General features: G+C 46.0%; 1 protein-coding gene across 1 annotated transcript in view; it reads right to left on the bottom strand.

Moving 5' to 3' along the window:
* Window positions 1-12,500, bottom strand: part of LOC307001089 (adhesion G protein-coupled receptor L1) — a gene marked incomplete at its 3' end in the record, with an annotated part of 61,607 nt that overhangs the window by 39,306 nt on the left and 9,801 nt on the right. The gene's annotated exons all lie outside the window — the stretch shown is intronic.

The following is a 12,500-nucleotide window of genomic DNA, read 5'->3' as shown; positions in this document are numbered from 1 at the left end:
AGTTTGGGTAGTTTTTGTGTTACTCAGATCCTGGGTCAGACGTAACAACCCAGTGTTTGGGTAGTTTTTGTGTTACTCAGATCCTGGGTCAGACGTAACAACCCAGTGTTTGGGTGGTTTTTGTGTTACTCAGATCCTGGGTCAGACGCAACAACCCAGTGTTTGGGAAGTCTTTGTGTTACCCAGATCCTGGGTCAGACGTAACAACCCAGTGTTTGGGTAGTTTTTGTGTTACTCAGATCCTGGGTCAGACGCAACAACCCAGTGTTTGGGAAGTCTTTGTGTTACCCAGATCCTGGGTCAGACGTAACAACCCAGTGTTTGGGTAGTTTTTGTGTTACTCAGATCCTGGGTCAGACGTAACAACCCAGTGTTTGGGAAGTTTTTGTGTTACCCAGATCCTGGGTCAGACGCAGTGTTGGGAACATTACTTTATAACTATAATAATTAGTTATAGTTACTCACTACTTGTTCCAAAAAGTAACTAAGTTAGTAACTGAATTACTCTAAAAGTAACTCGTTACCAGGGAAATTAACTATTTGCGTATACTGTTAAAAAAAAAGTTGCTATAATCTAAAGAATTTGGATTTTTGTGAGCAGTTTTCACAAGTCAGTTGAAATGAGTAGAACAGACGGGTGTTTACATAACGTTCGATATTTAGGCTATTGCACGTCGACAGACAGACAGAGGTTTATCCTGCACTTCAAGTATTATCTTTGTAAGAAAAGAAGTAAACGGTTAAGTGCATAACTCTAGCAAATTAAATCAAACTCTCTCAACCAGAGACAACTCAAGAAAACAACCTGGCGAACTAGCATCTGTGGAGGTATCGGTGTTTTTTGCCACTAGCTTTGTAGATGCGCGTGTCAATGTGAGATATGCTTCATTAAATTAGAGTTGCTTACAACGGATCTCGACAAAGTCTTCGCTCCTGGACATAATGTACACATTACATGCACGTTCTTGTCTTTGACCACAATGAATTTGAAGTAGTGCTTATATCTCCACCAACTTTTCATCGGATTGCTCCTGACTCGCCATCTCTGCTGCTCCGTCAAATCTGTTTAGCGCGCGGTTGTGTGTGTGTGTGTGTGTGGCGCCTGGCGCGTGTGCTGGCATGTGTGTAAAAACATTGGCTCTGATTGGCTACCATGAAACATGACTCTGCCTTAGCCAATCATAATCGCTTACATCATTATTAACCCACCTCCTCACTAGCGGCGAGCCAGCGGTGCGTTCGGAATCGGATTACACAGTTTATTCAATCAATGCATATAACGCACCGCATTTAACATCCAGTAACGTTAACGGCGTTGTAACGACGGGAAAAGTAATTAGTTAGATTACCCCGTTACTGAAAAAATAACGTCGTTACCTAACGCCGTTATTTTAAACGCCGTTATTCCAAACACTGGTCAGACGTAACAACCCAGAGTTTGGGTAGTTTTTGTGTTACTCAGATCCTGGGTCAGACGTAACAACCCAGTGTTTGGGTAGTTTTTATGTTACTCAGATCCTGGGTCAGACATAACAACCCAGAGTTTGTGTAGTTCCCTTTCGAAGGGAACTCGACAATACGTCATCGACGCTTTGGGGAACGCCTCAGGCGTGACAGGTGTCTGAAATCACAATCAAATCACGGCAATCACATTGACCGGCGACAGCCCGTGAATCATTACGTGAATGATTAACGTGCGACCTGGAAGTATATAAGGGCGCCTTGCAAACATGACAAATCATCTTTTCGTCTTCAAGGACTGTTTTGTCTGTAACCGCTTTTGAAAATCAGGTATTTATGAAATGCACTGAGAAGGCTGAGTGTTTTCAACTGTGCTTTTTCTGTCTGGAGGAAGAGCGCGCACAGGCAGTTCTTGAGGGAACTGCCTGTACAATTGCGAGCGTTTTTCTTTGAGAACGCTCCGATCTCGTCTGACCCTCTCCTTGAGAGAAGAGGGCTCAGCATCTGGGTGTAAAAAAAAAAAAAAAAAAGGGATCCCAGATGAAGCCCGCCGATCGCCTTGAGAGGGGTATAATCCTCTCAAGCGATGCGGCGGCTGACGAGATTAAGCAGTGAGTGCTTTTCCGGACAAACAGGAGATGGCTGATGAGGGTGGTGATAATCAATCTTCTCAGCCACCCTGCCCCGTGTATGCTGAACTGGTGGTTTTATGGTAACGTTGGGGGAAAATCGCTCACTATGAGAGCGTTTTTCCCTCAGTCATAAAACCACTAGCTCAGGTGAGCCTTTCATTTCTTCCCGATCTCATACTGAGATCGAGAGGACATGGAAGAACCCATGCTCTGCCCGTGTCCACCGACATCAGCGGGCTAGTCTCACTGATGTTGAGGTGATAGGAGAGCATGGGTATGTGTCGATGCCGCCCATTGACGAGACGTTTGCAACTATCTCGTGTCCGGACAGGCGTCTACACTGAGAGCTCAAACCCTGCCAGTTGAATGGCAGAGCATACACGCCAGCGGGTCAGGCCGGTGCTACCCTGCACATCATGGTGGTGTTGCAGGTACACCAGGCCAATCTGCTGGGGGATCTCGTCCAGGGGGTGGGGCCCCTGAGGCGGTTACTGAGCTGCGCCACGGAGTGAACCTGGCCGACATCGGGGAGAAGAGAGAAAGTCTTTCTCCTCGATTCGCCCTCGCCCTCTGAGCTTTTTGGCACCTCCGTGTAGGCGGTGGCTGGAAAGTTCAGAGAGGCGAGGGCGCGCTCAGCTGTATTAGGACAAATACATACCGCTGAGATCCGTATCCACACCCAGACAGACGGGAGGGCCTGGCCCATCATGGTCCGGGGACCTTAGACAGGGCCAGAGAGCCAGTGTCGCCTCTCGTGCGCCTCCTCCGTGGAGGAGTAGATCGCTGTAGAGGTGCAACTCCCGCAAGAAGAGGGATCTGAGGGAGGTGATCCAGCACGATTGCACACAGCATTGGCATGGATCACCTCCCCCTGAGGGCGTGATTATATCTTAGCCCTCTCCTCTCTTCCCCGACTCCCCAGACACTTTCTACATCAGGCCTGAGGCTGGGCTCATGGTTAGAACAATGTTCTGTTGGCCTGCCTCTGCTTGGTTAGGAGAGTGCCTCTTTCAGGCATGTATAGGTGGTAGACCCCATGTTCATAAAGAACTGTCTGGTAAGTCTTCACTTCGCACGCCGCAGGTGAGCTGAGTGGTCTTCTTTAAGAGTAATTTGTGTGCAACTAACACTAAAATTTATCTCTCTACAGACCTCGTTCCCTGTATAGAGCTATGGGGTCATGTAAGGTACATTTTTGGATTATTAGGGCCCTGAAGTCCCCCTTTAGGTGGCTAGAACGACTATCTTAGCCCTCGGGCTGTTAGCCACCTCAGGGTAGAGTAGTTGGTCTCCCTCCCATAGGATTTTCATCTTGGAGTATAGACTGACGCTAGTGCTTCAGATAGATCTTATGTCCGGTCCATGGGACCGTCTGACTTCCTTCCTGAGTACATCGCCCCCTTGAGCTCTGTTTGGGTTTTCAGTGGGCTGAGCGATTCTGCAGCCAGGTGTATGAAATAATAACTATTTTTCTAGTAAGGCTGTGGCTCCTCCGAGCCCTCAGGTAGATCTATGCTTGCAGGCTGGCCCTCACCAGGGCCGCCTCTGTAGCTGGCCTAGGCTGTGCCAGGGATAGTGGAGGCGCTCTGCTTAAGCATTTCTGCCTCTGAGCCTTCACTGTGTGAATATAGGTTCCTAGCATCCCTGTATGACAGCCTCCTCCAATGGGAGTCGTTAGGCCAAGGCCCGCCCCCTTCTCTGCATTCTGGGGCGACAAGTGTAATGCAGCGTGGTGCAGAGGCATGGTTTATAAAGATCCTGGGTTAGGCCTCAAATAGGCCTCCCCGGTACAATGTGTCTTTATTGAGCAGGGTTAGGCCGCCTTTCGCCTCACGAAGAGGCTGGGTCTGTCTGCCCGACCCTGCCGTGCAGAACTAGCATACGGATATGGGCTGCCAGTATAGGCTTTACTCACCTCGCTGAGCTACTGCTCAAGCGTCGGGTTGTAGGTGGTTGGCTCACAAACAAGCCCCACTCCCCTAGGTTGGGCACAGATACTTTTTCTGTCACCCCTAGAGCCACTGGCGGGCCCGCACCCTGGTAAACCTCAGGGTGAGGTGGAGAGTATTCCCCTGTGATACAGGGCAGGTCTGAGTCCTTCACTTTCAGTTCTGTATTATCCTACCTCGCACCACTATGGCTCGGGTTGAGCGGAAAGTTCTAGCCTTCACTTCTTTTTTGGTCGAAGTACGCTCCCCTGAAGCCAGAGCATTGCCATGAGCTGACGCCCATGCTTACAGATGGTAGGCCCCTGGCTCTGGGGCCTCCATTGAGGCAGAGTGGCGTATGTTGTACTCCCCTTGCTCAAAGGGTGCTAGCGCTTTTGCTGAGTACACTGCTATGGGCAATGTGATTAGGTACCAGAATGCTGTAGGCGCTGTGTAAACAGCTTATCTGCCAACGAAGGCTGCGCCATTAGGTAGTAGGCCTCAGCAGGCCTCCTGTATGGGCAGCCCCCAAGTGGGCGCTGTAGGCCAGCTCACTTCAAAAAAGTGTTGCTGGCCTTGGTGGTTCGGGCAGTTGACTCACTGATGGGTAGTAGGCCCTAAACAGGCCTCCTCGGAAGTGAGTCCCAACATTGTGGGACTTACTTGTTGGTGTGGTATGATTCCCAACAGTGTACCTTTGGAGCAGATTGACTTGCTGTCAGCTAGTAGGCCCAACCAGGCCTCCCTGATAGGCGAGTCCCCAGTGGGCTGGCCTTAGCAGGCCGCCTTCGAACCGTCACCCAGATTCAGGGCTCATAGCTACCAGTTGTTTAAGATTACTTTCAGGTAGTAGGCCTCCTCAGGCCTCCCTGAAGGTGAATTCCCACTTACGGTGGCTATCAGGTAGTAGGCCTTACCAGGCCTCCCTGTAGGCAAGCCCAAAGGACAGGCAACTGGACAGCTAGCCTGACCTACTATCAGGTAGTAGGCCTCACCGGGCCTCCCTGAAGGGCATGTTCTCACGTAATGTGATTATCAGGTGGTAGGCTGCTAACCGGGCCTCCCTGAATGTGAGCTCCCAAGTATTGTGGCTGTCAGGTAGTAGGCCTCACCAGGCCTCCCTGAAGGTAGTTCCCACATACTGTGGTTATCAGGTTACAGGCCTCACCAGGCCTTCCTGGTCATGAGCTCCCACATGCTGGGGTTATCAGGTAGTAGGCCTCACCAGGCCTCCCTGAAGGTGAGTTCCCTCATACTGTGGTTATCAGGTTACAGGCCTCACCAGGCCTTCCTGGTTATGAGCTCCCACATACTGTGGTTATCAGGTTACAGGCCTCACCAGGCCTTCCTGGTTATGAGCTCCCACATACTGTGGTTATCAGGTTACAGGCCTCACTAGGCCTTCCTGGTCATGAGAGCTCCCACATACTGGAGTTATCAGGTTACAGGCCTCACCAGGCCTTCCTGGTTATGAGCTCCCACATACTGGGGTTATCAGGTTACAGGCCTCACCAGGCCTTCCTGGTTATGAGCTCCCACATACTGTGGTTATCAGGTTACAGGCCTCACCAGGCCTTCCTGGTTATGAGCTCCCACATACTGTGGTTATCAGGTAGTAGGCCTCCAGGCCTCCCTGTGAGTGGTTCCCCAACCATGCTGGGTTCTGGAAGCTAGTGGCCGCCTGCTATCAGTTCAGCTGGCCTTATTAGGCCGTTGCTAAAAGCGAGCTCGTGCCCTGGCTCAACTAAAGTGTTCATCCTCTGCTTCTGGTTCCCTCCGGGAACTTCTTACTCTGCCTACAGCCTGGTTCCTACCAGTCGGTCCATTGCTCCCCTCACTAAGGGTCTCTATGAGTGTTTGGACTCCTGAGTCTGGTCAGACGGTCGTAGGCCTCTCGTGAGGCCTCCCAGTTAGATCAGCCCCTAGGCCTTCACAGGCCTCCTCAGTGTTTCAAACACAAACACTGGGTAGATCCATGGATCGAGTAGAGAAACTCCCCTCTCTAGCAAGGGTTGTAAAGCACTATGCTGAGTCATACTCTCCGGGATATCCCGTCTCTGAGATCCGGGCTGAGGGTTCACTGCCAGCTTCGCAGTCCCTCGGGTTGGATGCCTTACCTAAGGCAAATATCCAGAGGCTCTGTCTCCAGACAGACAGGAATTTGGCCAGACTGAAGTGTCCGACGTAGTGACACCAGGTCAGGCCGTCCTGGTGGCATTTCGGGTGGTATATTCCCCCGAATAGTGACTGGCTGGGGTTCCCTCGGGTTCCCTAGCCACATTCCCTAGAAGGGACCCCTTCTAAATTGAAGTTGTGGTCCTAGGCCTTTGAGCAGGCCCAGGTAGGCCTTCGGATTACATATTTGGAGTTCCTCCTGTTAGGCTTATAGCTTGGGCTATGACCGTAGGGAATGCTGTCACTGACAGCCCAGTGTGACCTGAGGGTGAGTGGTTCTTGCATTTCATTTGAATTTGCTGGTTCTGACAGTTGTCACTGCCTCCTGGCATGCACTCCCCTCAGCATGGCGGAGTGGGTATTTCGTTCCCCAAAGCGTCGATGACGTATTGTCGAGTTCCCTTCGAAAGGGAACGTCTCAGGTTACAACTGTAACCTTTGTTCCCTGAGAACAGGGAACGAGACAATACGTCTCCCTGCCATGCCTCGGGGCCTGCCTACCAAACAGTCCCTTCAGACGAAGGATGATTTGTCATGTTTGCAAGGCGCCCTTATATACTTCCAGGTCGCACGTTAATCATTCACGTAATGATTCACGGGCTGTCGCCGGTCAATGTGATTGCCGTGATTTGATTGTGATTTCAGACACCTGTCACGCCTGAGGCGTTCCCCAAAGCGTCGATGACGTATTGTCTCGTTCCCTGTTCTCAGGGAACAAAGGTTACAGTTGTAACCTGAGACGTTTTTATTAGGGATGCATCGATCCGATATTCAGTATCGGTATCGGCTCCGATACTGCCATTTTTGCCGGATCGGGTATCGGTCAGACGAGGCCGATCCAAATCCGATATTGTGCGTATACTATTCTGTGCTATTGTTAAGCCCCACAAAAACATTATAAAGCACCATAAAGTTGTCCTGCACTATATTATAAGTGTTCGGAAGCCATTATATAGTATAATGTGAGATAGAAATTAATATTTAAGTCATTAAATTCAAGATCACGTACACTTTTCCCTCCGCTGCGGCTGTCAGTCATTCTCCATTCAGCATCAAACAGCGCGTCGCGTTCGGTTACGGCGGTCAACACGATGAAAAACTCTCTCCAAGATGATTCAAAGTTACTATAATTATACTTGATCTGTAGATAAAGGTCTACAGGTTTGCATTAAACAACTTTATCTTGCTGGACTTTATTGCTGTACCTTAATCATGTTACTTTCTACCGAGTGTCTCTCACAACACTGGAGTCAGAGCATTATAATTGTTCTTCACGCGCACAGTAACTGACATTTAAAACTGTTAAAAGAAAATGCTCAATAAACAATTGCATAGATAGATAGATACTGTATAATACACTACGCATCAATATGTCTTTCCTTTGTGATTTGAACTTTTTAATGCGGACTCAAAGTGCTGCGCGCTGTGACTCGTGTTGCTTCAAGCGCATCATTCTGTGCTCGCGATGCGCATAAGCGCTTTGTGCCGCACTTTATTGGGGCCTTTCATATCATAATACAGCGACGCAATGAACGATTATTAATAGCCTTTCTAGTTCTGTCCTATCTATCATATGTTGCTGCCTCATTAAACCGCTGTGCTATACATTTAAAACATGTCTCAATTTTATAGTAGGCCTAGGCTATAAAATAATTTCTTTTTGATTTTTGTTATCTTGTTTTTCATGAATGTATTTTACAACAATACAAAGAGCAATGTGTAACGTTTTACCAAATTTAGTGTTACACTTATTGTCTCATATTTGTTCCCCACTAAATGTTTTTTCATGTTCAGATTTAATACAATTATTGTGCACTTGTGATTTTTTTCTAGACTAAATTTTACTGCTGAATTATCCACTAATCTAGTTTATAATAGCATTTTTGTCACAGATTATGATAATATTTTTTTTATTTGTTGTTTTTCTTTATAATGAAGTTGTCTGTATTAAGTAGGTTGTTTTTAACACAAAGAGTGATTATCAGTTCAACACACAGAGTTATAGAAATTCTACTTGATAAAAAAAAAAACGGTGCTGGTATCGGATTGGTATCGGTATCGGTCGATACTCAGAATGTTTGGTATCGGATCGGATCGGTTCTGAAAAAATGGTATCGTTGCATCCCTAGTTTTTATGTTACTCAGATCCTGGGTCAGACATAACAACCCAGTCTTTGTGTAGTTTTTATGTTACTCAGATCCTGGGTCAGACGTAACAACCCAGTGTTTGGGTAGTTTTTGTGTTACCCAGATCCTGGGTCAGACGTAACAACCCAGTGTTTGGGTAGTTTTTATGTTACTCAGATCCTGGGTCAGACGTAACAACCCAGTGTTTGGGAAGTTTTTGTGTTACCCAGATCCTGGGTCAGACGTAACAACCCAGAGTTTGGGTGGTTTTTGTGTTACCCAGATCCTGGGTCAGACGTAACAACCCAGTGTTTGGATAGTTTTTGTGTTACTCAGATCCTGGGTCAGACGTAACAACACAGTGTTTGGGAAGTTTTTGTGTAACCCAGATCCTGGGTCAGACGTAACAACCCAGAGTTTGGGTAGTTTTTGTGTTACCCAGATCCTGGGTCAGACGTAACAACCCAGTGTTTGGGAAGTTTTTGTGTTACCCAGATCCTGGGTCAGACGTAACAACCCAGTGTTTGGGAAGTTTTTGTGTTACTCAGATCCTGGGTCAGACGTAACAACCCAGTGTTTGGGAAGTTTTTGTGTTACCCAGATCCTGGGTCAGACGTAACAACCCAGTGTTTGGGTAGTTTTTGTGTAACCCAGATCCTGGGTCGGACGTAACAACCCAGAGTTTGGGTAGTTTTTGTGTTACTCAGATCCTGGGTCAGACGTAACAACCCAGTGTTTGGGAAGTTTTTGTGTTACCCAGATCCTGGGTCAGACGTAACAACCCAGTGTTTGGGTAGATTTTGTGTTACCCAGATCCTGGTTCACACGTAACAACCCAGTGTTTGGGTAGTTTTTGTGTTACCCAGATCCTGGTTCACACGTAACAACCCAGTGTTTGGGTAGATTTTGTGTTACCCAGATCCTGGTTCACACGTAACAACCCAGTGTTTGGGTAGTTTTTGTGTTACTCAGATCCTGGGTCAGAAGTAACAACCCAGTGTTTGGGTAGTTTTTGTGTTACCCAGATCCTGGGTCAGACGTAACAACCCAGTGTTTGGGAAGTTTTTGTGTTACCCAGATCCTGGGTCAGACGTAACAACCCAGTGTTTGGGTAGTTTTTGTGTAACCCAGATCCTAGGTCAGACGTAACAACCCTGAGTCTGGGTAGTTTTTGTGTTACCCAGATCCTGGGTCAGACGTAACAACCCAGAGTTTGGGAAGTTTTTGTGTTACCCAGATCCTGGGTCAGACGTAACAACCCAGTGTTTGGGTAGTTTTTGTGTTACTCAGATCCTGGGTCAGACGTAACAACCCAGTGTTTGGGAAGTTTTTGTGTTACCCAGATCCTGGGTCAGACGTAACAACCCAGTGTTTGGGTAGTTTTTGTGTAACCCAGATCCTGGGTCAAACGTAACAACCCAGTGTTTGGGTAGTTTTTGTGTCACCCAGATCCTGGGTCAGACGTAACAACCCAGTGTTTGGGTAGTTTTTGTGTTACCCAGATCCTGGGTCAGACGTAACAACCCAGTGTTTGGGAAGTTTTTGTGTCACCCAGATCCTGGGTCAGATGTAATAACCCAGTGTTTGGGTAGTTTTTGACTCTTCAGGAGAGAGCAGTGCAGCTCCTTCAAATTGGTGAATGTCTTCGGTAAAATACAGCTTTGTGTAAATTGTATTTTATCTAAACACGTTATTGTTCTCAGAACTGATTGTTCATGGACAGTTTATGGAGCCTGCCGTCGCATATTTCTTCAATGAGTGAAGCGCGGGGCGGGGTGTGAAGTTAGAAGTTCCCCCCTGAACATGCTCAATTACAGTTTAATTACTTTTAAATGTTTAAAGTTTTACGTCTAATATTTGTTAAATGCGCTGTGAGGAAGGTCAGGGCTTATAATGATCGCTGTGTTTATCGACGCATCTATTGATCATCAGGCTCCAGATGTTTCCCTCAGAGATGATCATAACATCCGAGGGAACAGCAGCTGAGCGAGCGGCTCGACATCACGTCACGCCACAGGCCCGAGCGCAGGCCTGCAGCCTCAGGAACAGGAGCGCACCTCCACACGGCCATATACAGCTCCTTCCTCATCATGCCCTGGGTTTACAGGAGCTTTAGAGGTCATGTACTGTACATACAGAGACCAAAAGTGTGTCCCGAGGGGAGTTTTATAAAATAATAATGATTTCTCAATTTGAATCCATTCTTAAATCCCAAGAATAGATCTTTTGGTCTGTCTTCAGTTGATGAATGAACAGAAATATTTCCATCCACCTATTTTTTCATGCACATTTTGGGATATTGCTTAAAAAATACTACATGGCAATGGAAAGATGTGCATTAATTAATTCTTAGAATGTGCATTAAAAACACATGAGCTCAATTGAGGCGGATAATTTGATTATCTGATAAGAAGACATGCGCATAAACTATGATGGAAACACATTTATTGAATCAATCCTTCATAAAACTCATGTGACTTTGGCTCAGCGTACGCTGTGATTGGATAACTGGATAAAAACCAATTTTTTCATTTTCATTTTTATTTATCTCAAACAATCAGCAAAACTACATTTTACAACCACAAAATACAACACAAACAATCAGAATTTAACAATAAAAAAACTAAATAAAAAAAAAAATATAAAAGGATTAGTTCGAGAAGGAGCAGGCGGAAGCAAATATCTTATTTAATCCCTTATTTCACAAAATTATATTATTACAACTTAAATAGATATGCAATTACCGCATATAATCTTTCAGGTCTTACAATAACTTACAACAATACCTTTAAATTACAATTCCACTTCCTGAGTATAGATCTATTCATTTCTGTATTGGCCAAGAAATGATTTCTTTAATCGATGTTTGAGTTGAATGATATCACGGCTCTGTTTGATGTTATTGGTCAGTCCATGCCAAGGCGACCCCACACCCCGAAACACACATGCTTTTAACAGTAGTCCGCACATGAGGTTGTTTGAACACACACTCTTAAATGATATCCCCCGTCTCTTTCATGAAACATCTCACGTATGTTACAAGGCAAGTTATTTTCTTTAACTTTAAACATAAATTGTGCAGTTTGGAATGTAACAATGTCCATAAATTTCAACAAATGTGAATTTGGCGTCGCAGCGTCTCTAATGCTGGATTCGGTGTTTCTGGAAGTCGAAGTGTGTGTCAGAATGATTTGGTGTACTTTCCTTTAGTTTAAAACGAGTGTGTTCCCGAACACCAGCATCCGAACGCTAGAGAACATGACAGCGTTTACTGAGTTTCTCTGACGCTCTGAGACACTTACTGTTTATTACTGATATTTAGCTCCAGTTTCCAGGATGATTTTGCTCTCTTGAACACATGGGATGGAAACGCTGCTATATTCACAAATGATTTAAGCAATATTACAGTTAAATTCGCAACTTTGGTTAAAAATGCGCGCCACCCGTCCAATAAATTGCAATAAGCTTTATGCTTTAATTGTTCCTTTTGATGTATAATAAAGTGTGGGGTGTGTCTGTAGCGAGTGTGTTTAATCTCTGTATATAATCATCACAGACACATGCAGTACAGTAGGCCTACAGACAGAGGCCAGATTTGTATCAGAATACGTGAAGATATGCTGTTAATTGTATAAACTTTTGCAAACCCAGCCAGTATAATCACAAAATGAAAGCATCCAAAATGCAATGTTAAGTATAAAAAGCGTAAACAACGTGATTTACGAACTAAATCCTGCATAAACTCTTGATATTTGTAGACGCTCAAGACAGATGACACTAAACCTCACAGCGATTTTAGCATTTTACTGAGAGAGACTGAGGAAATGAGATGTTCCTGGTCTAAAATAATAACTAAAGCGGAGCTAAAATGTGATTGACAGTCCTGAAATCTGATTCGGTGTTTCAGTGTGTTCATTACGACTGGAAAAACACATTTTTATGATCAGTAATGCAAGATCTCTTCAGACAGACTCACACACACACACACACCGATCGATCGGTCTGTCTCTCTGTCGCCATGGCAACGCTGCATTAAGGGCTGTGCCGTGTCTCTCATTTGTGTTTCTCTCTCTCTGGATGTCTTTTTCCCCCTGCTATGATCTATGTCTCATTTCTTTTTCGCAGTAACCAGTGCTGTGAAAGCCCTGCGGGCTCCGTCTCCATCGATGGTGCTACA

The sequence above is a fragment of the Phoxinus phoxinus genome (genome assembly GCF_949152265.1).
Source record: "Phoxinus phoxinus genome assembly, chromosome: 6".
Lineage (NCBI taxonomy): Eukaryota > Metazoa > Chordata > Actinopteri > Cypriniformes > Leuciscidae > Phoxinus > Phoxinus phoxinus.
The sequence above is the reverse complement of the archived record's forward strand: the minus strand, read 5'-3'. Positions and strand labels throughout refer to the sequence as shown.